The 8,974-nt window shown below is 45.3% G+C and overlaps 1 long non-coding RNA gene across 1 annotated transcript; it reads left to right on the forward strand.

The window, feature by feature from the left end:
* The first annotated feature begins 680 nt into the window (after positions 1-680).
* Positions 681-3,638, forward strand: LOC125616742. The gene is made up of 2 exons (XR_007347487.1): positions 681-2,783; positions 3,404-3,638. It is a non-coding gene; the product is annotated as an uncharacterized LOC125616742 (long non-coding RNA).
* Positions 3,639-8,974: the final 5,336 nt, after the last annotated feature.

Raw genomic sequence — 8,974 nt, forward strand, 5'->3', positions numbered from 1 at the left:
TTTTTTGAACCTTACATAGCTATGCCCCCCCCCCCCCTCCCTCTCTCTCTGGCAAGGTCTTTGTGCAGACATCAGAGTTGAGTAGTGCAGCAGAGATTGTCTGACCCGCAGAGCCTAAAATGTTTACTAACTGGCCCCTTTTAGAAAACGTATGCTAATTTCTGAACTAGATCTGCATACACACACCCCAGCAGCCAATGGCAGAACTACGCTGAGTCTCACAGAAATAATGTCAAGTTAAAAAAAAAAATGCAAGTGGCAGACTTATACCAGTTATAAAAGGTTTGGAAACACATAAAAATACTGTAAATTCCTCATTGGGATATGTATGTGCATTGTGAAGCTCTATAAAGTAAAGCAGGAGAGTGGGAGACACCGAAGTGAGGGTTGTTGGGAGGTTGAGGCAGGAGACTGGTTATTCACTATTGAGCTACTCAAAATTGAAGGCCAACTCAAGAAACGAGAAACATTCCCTAAAAAAAAACCCATCCATCGGCCACTGGCTCTCTTAACTATCTTAACTGTAGCATGCACTTAAAAAAATATAGTAAAATATGATCATTTTTCTTCTCAGCACGTTTTTTTGGGTAGTGGGGGTGGGGTACTAGGAATTGAACCCAGGGATACTCCACCACAAAGCTATATCCCTAGTCCATTTTTATTTTTTGTTCTGAAACAGGGTCTTGCTTAGGGCCTCACTGACTTGCTAAGGCTGGTTTTGAACTTGCAGTCCTCCTGCCTCAGCCTCCCGAGTTGCTGGGATGACAGGCATGCGCCAGAGTAGCACTTTTGGATGATGCAAGGCAGGCACGTGAGCCCTGGAGGAAAGGGAGCTTTCTCCAGTGCTTCCCCGAGGGGTTTGTTTTGTAGCTGGATGGTGGGGACCGGTGTTCTTATTGCCTTTGTACCTTTCTTTCTGTCTTACAAATAGCTTGATGTGTTCTCCAAGAGTGGTCCTTTATTTAGGCAGAGGGCCTTGGCGATCCTGTAGCCATAAGGAAAAGTAGCTTCAAAAGGACTTAAGGGAGGGACGTACCGCATGCTAATCGTCACGTTTTCAGGTAGGAAAGAAATGGCTGCGATAGGAGAGAACCTGGCACCTGGCGAGGGTCCTGGGTCACGGAGTATAGTCTCCTGCTCAAAGAAGAAACTCCTTTGCCCACAGCCCTGGTTAGTGGCCATCTGGGACCTGCGAGTTTGTCATGTGATCACGAGGCTGCCAGCTTCGTTGGTGTGGCCGAGTCGAGTGGTTCTGAGTCCCCTTTTGTGTATGTCACGGTTGCTTAAATGTGAAGATGCCAGCCACGCGTCATCAGTGTGACCCTTTGACTTCATGACTGTGGCACTTCAGCTTGGCATTCAGTCTAGATTGTCCCTGTCCCCTGGAAAGCCAGCCCTTTGGTCCTGACCGCAGGGAGTCGGTGATCTGACTGGTTCAGAGTGGAGGGAGGCATCGCCTCTGCCCCAGTGAGCATGAGCATCCCCCTCCTGTTAGAAAGCCCCGGAGGTCAGCGCTGGGTGGGTTCCTGTCAAGGTTGTGGTCAGCTAAATCCTGACTCCGCTTCCTGAATTGAGAAGGTATCTTTGAGAGAAAGAAAAACAGAGAAGAAAACATAAAAAGCTTTATGATTTCCCACATGTCAAAAAACATGCATTTGGCTGGGAGGGAGCAGCAGGGCTTCCTCCAGTGTGTCAGGCGTTGGCCAGCGCCTGGAAGAAGCCCGCCATGCTCCGTGTGTTTACAGCCAGGTGTTGCAGAGGTCAGGTCGGGAAGGGGAGGGGGTAGCTGATGGATCAGGCTGGGTTTTATAGAAAAATTTTCTAGTTTAATGAGTTGATTCTTAACTTTGAGAAACATCTTTTTTAGTTTCCTAGGGGTTTTTTTTTTTTTTTTTTCCTCCCCTTGATACTGGGGATTGAACCCAGTGGTGCTTTTTATTGTTTATTTTGGGACAAAGTCTTGCTAAGTTGCTAGGGCTTCTCTAAGTTTCTGAGGCTGGCCTTGAACTTGTGATCCTCCTGCCTCAGCCTCCTAAGCTGCTGGGGTTATAGGTATGTGTCACCATGCCCAGTTTAACAAATATTTTTGACTACCATCTGTGTTCTGGTTACTTACTGAAAAACAGCAAGGTAGGCACACCTAAGGTGGCAGTTTTCACCCTTTTGCCCTCAGTATTTTTTTTTATACACTAGTAAGTCTTAAAGATCCCAGAGGTTTTGTTCATATAGATTATATTGATGACTGTATTTAGAAATTAAAGCAGAAATTTAAACAGTGTGGACATATTAATTTATTTAAAAGAATAATGTTAAGTCTGTGACCTCTTAAACATAAATGGTTTACTTTTTATGAAACATGACTGCTTTCCAACAACTGTGGGTGAACGTCATGGTTTTGCACATTGCTTTGGTGTTTGGATTAACCGGAGGGATCTGGGCTCTGGGTTGATTCTGCATTCAGTCTGTTTTACGCGGACCTCCCCGGGCCTGGGAAGCTCCGCGGTGTGCTGAGAGTGAAGCAGGCAGACGACATCTGTGTTAGATTCATGTTGCTCTGGTAACAAGTTACCACAAATTGAGTGACTTAAATCAACAAAAATGTATTGGCCTTAAATTCCGGGCCGGTCTCCCTGGCTGAAGTCAAGGTCCTGGCAGGGCAACCTTCCCTTCTGGGAGAAGGCTTCCTTGCCCTTTTCAGCTTCCAGAGGCTCCAGTGTTCTCCGCAGCCCCTCTCATTGTCAAAGCCAGCAGGGGCTGGAGTCTTCCTCAGTCTCCTCTCCCCCGTGAGTCCTCTGCCTTTTCTTTTTTCCGGTACCAAGGATCAGACTCAGGGACACTCAACCAGAGCCACATCCCAGTCCTACCTTGTATTAGGTTTAGAGTCAGGGTCTCCCCGAGTTGCTCAGCGCCTCGCCCTTGCTGAGGCTGGCTTTGAACTCACAGTTCTCCTGTCTCAGCCTCCCAAGCCGCTGGGATTACAGGTGCCTGGCGAGTCCTCTGCCTTTTTTGCACTTAAGGACCTTTGTGATGGCAGCTGGCCCACCTGGTAGTCAGGGCGCTGTGTTCGGGCCAAAGGCAGCTGACCCACAGCCTCAGTTCCTCTGCTGTCACAGTAAGGAAGTCCCAGGTGTTAGGGAGGAGGGTGGAGGACTTTGGGGAGCCGCTGCTCGGCCTGCTGGGTCAGAGATCCCCTGGAAGAGAGGGCGGTTCCTGGGTCGTGCCAATCACTCTTGACCCAGGAAAAGTACTTGTTGAGTGGGAGGAACAGGAAGGGCCTGAGGAGAAGGGGCTGACGCCCGTGAAGCACCAGGGGTGTCGGGGGTTGTGCCTGTTGTCAAGATCAGTCGGTGTGTGACTTGGGCCCTGTGGCTTTTCCTCTCAGCCTCATCTCCCTCATCTGCAGGTGGGGCCAGCAGTATTTACTCATGGAACTCCAGTGGTGGTCATTGAAGCGATGACCAAGAAGTCCCCAGTGGTGGCATGGGGAGGCGCTGGCATTTGTCCCTTTCCTGCTTCCTGCGCCCTCCAGCGAGACATTCTCCAAAGGTTGCCACGAGCCTGCTCTTCAGATGGGGCTCAGTTTTCTTTCTCTAAGAACATTTTCTGTTGAAGCTAAATAAAGGTTCCTTTCTTTTGAACAGTTAAGTTTGTTTTTTATTAATGATGTAAGATTAGGTTGTCATTAAGCCATTATTATATTTATTTTTATTATATATTTTTTTAAATATTTATTTTTTAGGTGTAGATGGACACAACACAATGCCTTTATTTTTTTATGTGGTGCTGAGGATCGAACCCGGGTCCCGCCTGTGCTAGGCGAGCGCTGCACCACCAAGCCACAATCCCAGCCCCCCATTATTATATTTAATCTTCAAGTGCAGTTGTATATGGTTTTATTTTTTTTTAATATTTTTTTTAGATGTCGATGGACCTGTATTTTACTCACTTATTTATATATTTATTTATATGCTGAGAATCGAGCCCAGTGCCTCACACATGCTAGGGAAGTGCTCTACCACTGAGTCACCACCCCAGCCCAGTATGTGGTTTTATTTTTGGAACTTTAGCTTGATGGGTTTCAGGGGAGTAGTGAGAATTACAGGTGTTACTTGCAGGGTAATAAGGTGTAATTTTAACTTGCGGTGGGAGTAGTATAAATGTCATGTGCATTATTAATTTTTCAGATGACTAATTCTGTTTGTCATGATTGCTTTTCTCTGGGGATGGTGCAAAATATGTACCCTCCTGGAAAAATGAAAAATTCTTTTTAAATTTATAGAAGCAATAAAAGACAACTACTGAATCACTTCCTCCTTCTGGGGCGTTGCTGGCCCTTTGTGGAATTCCTTTCTCCTGTGGGTGGGGTATTTTTTGTTGATCTCTGGGCCTGTGATTTGCTCATCTCAGAGCCCATGCTTCATGATTTATTTGTAATCCCTGTGTGGAGCCCTGTGCAGTGTCTCCTGACAGTGTGTCTGATGGGTGCTTATTGAAAACACACTGATAGTTCAGTTAAGTGGGAAAACCAGGTTACAAAATACTACGTGCTGCATGATCCTATTTATATAGAATTCCAGAAGGTGCAAACAAATCTGATCAAGATCAGTAGTAGCTTGGGGGTTGTCAGGGGCAGAAGGAAGGAGGGCTAAGATTTAAGGGGGGGTGAGAAGATGTCGGGGGGCTCACGGTTTAATTGCCGTGCTGGCTTCTCGGGCATATACGTAGATATCGTACCTCATCAGACGGGACGCTTTGTGTGCAGTTTCTTCCACCTCATTTGTATCCCTCGCTCTAAAAAAAGAACAAATAAGGGAAAAATTCTTGTTTAGTCTGGCTTAAGGCAGGTGCCCAGCCAGGAGGAGGGCCCTAGGAGGGTGCCTCCTGACTAAGGCGTTCTTCCCTGGACCCACAGCTGTGGCTGGTGGGGCAGGTCCCAGGAGAACCTGGATTGGGTGTGTGTAGAGGTGGGAAGGTCTGTTTCTATAAAAGGTCGAAGTGTGCTGGGCAGGTGGCCTTGTAAATGTTCACCTTCATTATGAAAAGGAAAAAAAAAATCTTAGTACTTTGTTTAATCTTGGCGTCTATTATTGGATGCCTATAGAAGCAGAAACAGTTTTTCTCTTATTATGGAGCATTTTAATTGGCACATAATTGTACATATTTCTGGGATACAGTGTGATTTTTGAATTCACATATACAAAATGCAATGATCAAATATATGGACTCATATATCACTTCAAAAAATTTTTATTTCTTTGTGATGAGAACAGTCAAAATCCTTTCTATTTTGAAATATCCATTGTCAGAGCCAGCGGTTGGCACAAGCTGGGCAAGTGCTGTACCCCTGAGATACATCCCCAGCCCTTTTTAAATTTTATTTTGAGACAAGGTCTCACTCAGTTGTCTAGGCTGGCCTCAAACCTGCAATCCTCCTGCCCCAGCCTCTCAGGTTGCTGGAATTATATATGTGTGCCACTGTGCCCAACTTTCCAGTCAATTATTGTTAACTGTAGTCACCCTACTGTGCAATGGAGCACCAGAATGCATGCCTCTTACCTGACTGTGATTCTGCACCGATTAACCCACCTTTCCTTATCCCCCCTCCCTAAAAATGGTTTATGACCTGATGGTTATTGGAACAAATGGAGATAATTTTAAAAGAAGTTTCTGCTAAAAATATTTTTATTTAAATCTCTGTATGTCAGCCTCAGCCTTCAATGCCCCACTGTCTGTTCAACTCTGATTCTCTTACTGTAACTAATCATTAGCCGAAGGATATTAAGTAGACACAGCTGTGACCAGTAGCCCTTGTTGGCACTAGGCAGAGCACACTGCAAACGTGCATTGTGCTCCCTGACACAGCAGTAAGGATGAATTCACAGTTTTCAGACAAGCATTAATTGTGGAACCGACTGCTGCCTGTGCCCTAGCCTGGCCTGATCCATGGGAGCTGGAGCATGGTTAGGTTGCTAAAGGAGAATTTTTTTTTTTTTTGGTCATTTTCACTGGCAGTTACAGATGCGAAGTTTAAAGTTTTGAACTTTGGGTGTCAGACCTTGAGTTCACTCTGAGTGGAGACGGTGCTGGAGAGAGCTCGCTGTTCAGCTCAGAAACAAGAAGTACCGGTTCTCGTTTTTATGTTTTCCGTCTGTTTGTATCCTTTGAAAGGACATTTTGAAACCTTGCTGTTTTCAAGATGCATGTAATAAAAGACTTTGAACCCGTGTTAAGTAAATATGAAATAATAAAATATTTGGAAGATTTATGAGTAATTTGTGAAATTTGTGAATATCGTGAAATATAAACAGAAGTTGAAAGTCATTATGAGCCGCTGGAGTAACTCGGTGGCCCCTCGAGCGCTGGAGGACCTGTGGAAAGCTTGGTGTGGTGTGTGGGACAGTGGGGACGTCCCTGGAGTTCTCTGGGGAAAGAGTTGTCTGTCTTCCTCTCCGCCCTCCTTCCTCCTTCTCATCTGTAGTCTCTTCTCTAGGAAAACAGCTTGAAGCCTACTTTTACCCAAAGTAAAAATCACAGCTACGTACCCAAGACGGTTATTCAGAAAGTTAAATCATAACTTTAAAGAAGGAAAAATGTCACCTTCACATATCTGGGATCGTGCATTAAAAAGTGGAGCCCTGGGGTTTTCCTGGGATTTGGGCTTCTGGGTTTGATACCTTCTTAACACGTTGTGGTTCCTGAGCTCCAGCATCCGAGGTGAGCTTGTTGCGCCCCACTTTCTGCATTATTAACACTGTATGAAAGTCTTCATCTGTACATCGCTGTCCACGTCTCTGGATAGTTCCCTAGAGTAGATTCTTGGAAGGAGGGTTACGGGGTCAGGAGGCGTGGATATTTTTGAGACTCTAGGTGCCTAATGCCAAGCTGCTTTCCGGAAGGTGTGCACTGCCTTGATTTATACCCTTCCCGGGCGGGAGCCAGGCGCCCAGCTCCTGCACGCTGCCACTCTGGGTCCTGTCATCAGGAGGAACCCCAAAGGACACACAGGAGGGAGCAGCAGGAGGGCGTCCTCGTTCTGTAGCCAAGGGACACACGCGCGCTGGGAAAAGCGTGCACAGGAGATAGTGGGGCCATTTGCAAGGCCACTTCTCAGAGATGGCTTCTGTTAACTGAAGCTGTCTTAATTTGCTTGTTTTTTTTTTTAAATAGGGTCGAGTGTTGGGGCTGGGGTTGTGGCTCAGTGGTAAAGCGCTCATCTGGCACATGTGAGGCACTGGGTTTGATCCTCAGCACCACATAAAAATGCACAAAATAAAGATATGTGTCCTTCTACAACTAAGAATATTTTAAAAAGTGGTTGAACGGTTATTAGCCATTTAATTTCTTTTGTATGTATATTAACGATATTAGTCCTTTGTTGCTGTTGCTTTTATTTTTTGTCAAATAGATCCTTTCTTCCAAATGGCTGTTTTTGATGCTTTTGGATTCACAGGTTTAAAATTTTTACATGAGAGATCTGTCGTACTTTTCACAATTTATTCTGTTGCCATTTTTGATATTAGAAAGTTATTTTCTATTCAGAGATAAATCGTTATCTATATTTTTTTCTTTTAGTACCAGGGATTGAGCCCAGGGGTGCTTAACTACTGAGCAACACCTCCAACCTTTCCCTGCTTTTTAAAAATGTTTTTTAGGTGTAGAAAGACACACAATATCTTTATGTTTATGTGGTGCTAAGGATCGAACCCAGTGCCTCACACATGTGAGGCAAACACTTTACCACAGAGCTACAGCCCCAGCCCCCCCAATGCTCAGCCCTTTTTAATATTTTATTTAGAGACAGGGTCTTGCTGAGTTGCTTAGGGCCTTGCTGAGTTTCTGAGGCTGGTTTTGAACTCATGATCCTCCTGCCAAAGCGTCCTGAGTCTCTGGGATTACAGATGTGTGCCACCGTGCCCGGCTATTTTTTTCTGCGTTTTTGATGTTAATCTTTTTTAACTCTTTGGTTCACATGTGTTTGTTTTGTGGCACGTGGGAGGGAAAGTCCTGTGTGGCAGTCTTTCCATGTAGCTGGCCAGTGTTTAGGTATAGAACGTGTGAGACTTTGGGGCAGGTTTGACTCCAGTTGGTACCAGTGACAGTGTGTGTTGGAGGATCACCCATATTGTTGAAAATAGGGCACATGAAGAATTTAGGGTTGTAGCTATGGATTAAAGTATAAATGGGGAATGCCCTTTGATCCCATTTTATAAAGTTGAAATATGTGGTCAGTCAGAATTTTGTGTGGCTAAGTATTCTTAAAATGAACTTAGGATTCCTTTGATGGCTAGCAGTAGAAAACACAATTCAAATGGATTTAACTTGAGCAAAATAAATTAAAAAGAAGAGCTGGGTATGGTGGTGTGGGCCTGTAACCACAGCATCTTGGGAGGCAGAGTCAGGAGGCTCACAAGTTTGAGGCCAGCCTTAGCAACCTGGCGAGACCCTGCCTTCAAATAAAAAAGGCTGGGGATGTAGCTCAATGGTTAAGCACCCCTGATTCAATCCCTGGTTACTGTGCCTCCCCGCCCCACAAAAAAATAAAAAAAGAAATTTTTATGGGCTCAGATTTTTGAAAAATTCAGAAGTACTCACTCCATCATGACTTGATCCCGGAGTTCAGATGATGTCACGGGGTGGTTTCCCTCTATCTCTTGGCCTTTCTCTCTTTTCTGTTGGTGTCTTTTTCAGATTTTTAGTAGTGGCCACTCACAGCTCCAGATTTATGTCCTTTTAGGTCCAAATTTGGAAGAAGAGTATTTCGTCCTTGAAATCCCTTGTAGATCCAGAAATTGACTTGATGGACTCTGTCACTTGGGCTGCCAGGAAAGTCTGAGGATGATTGCAGGGAAGGTGGGGGGTCCTCAGCCTGCTCCAGGCTAATCAGTATTGGTAAGGGAATGCTAGGCCTGGGTCACCTGCTGTTCTCCTGGAGGCAGGAATGGAACTGAACTGAGACCATCCATTACGGGGGGGG

This window comes from Marmota marmota, unplaced genomic scaffold (genome assembly GCF_001458135.2).
Source record: "Marmota marmota marmota unplaced genomic scaffold, marMar, whole genome shotgun sequence".
Taxonomy (NCBI): Eukaryota; Metazoa; Chordata; class Mammalia; order Rodentia; family Sciuridae; genus Marmota; species Marmota marmota.